Below are 765 nucleotides of genomic sequence, written 5' to 3' on the forward strand. Positions count from 1 at the left end.
TCCTGCTTCAAAGACACTAAAGGCTGAAGTTGGTGCATTGCACCTAGAGCTTCACACTTACTCTGGGAGGACTCCCAGCGACTGCCTGCGGTCCCGGGTGGCAGCACTCTGCTTTCTAGAACTCAAATAGCCAACACTGGCAGGCATTCCCTGTTCACTATGAACACCAAAAGTATCATGTTCAATGTTATTCTAATTAAAGATTATAAAAATTAATTTTGTTTTGATATTTCATGATTTTTTATTTAATGACATCTGGATGTATCCTGAAGCAACAAAGAAACAGGCATAGATTCAAGCCCTGCCTATTTGTTTACAGAGGGTTTGGCCCTTTTTGTGCTCTGGACTCCTTTGGTGAGCTTATGGTGAACCTGGGTCAGAATAATGTTTGTAAAAGAATAAAATATAATATATAGGGTTGCACAGGAAACCAATTACATTGAAATAGTTATCAAAATTTTTAAAATTGTGTGATATAGTAACATATTTGCTTCTTTATTAATATGTTATAGGATATGATCTATTTGCTGGTCTATAGCTGTCATAGTTTTGAAGTAGTGATAGACATAAACTACAAGTTGAGATTCTGCAACTACTTTAATGTGAAATGAAAGTAAGTATGCTTTCTAGCGGTGACTAAGTCACAGGTATTGCTAAGACTAGATGACTGGCTGCCTACAGTCATTGTAGGAGATGCTGAATTTCTGCAGGGTAAAAGTGAAAATAAACACATGAATGTTTTTCCCTTCCAAGTTCACAAACCCC

The sequence above is a fragment of the Myotis davidii genome, unplaced genomic scaffold, assembly GCF_000327345.1.
Source record: "Myotis davidii unplaced genomic scaffold, ASM32734v1 scaffold98, whole genome shotgun sequence".
Taxonomy (NCBI): domain Eukaryota; kingdom Metazoa; phylum Chordata; class Mammalia; order Chiroptera; family Vespertilionidae; genus Myotis; species Myotis davidii.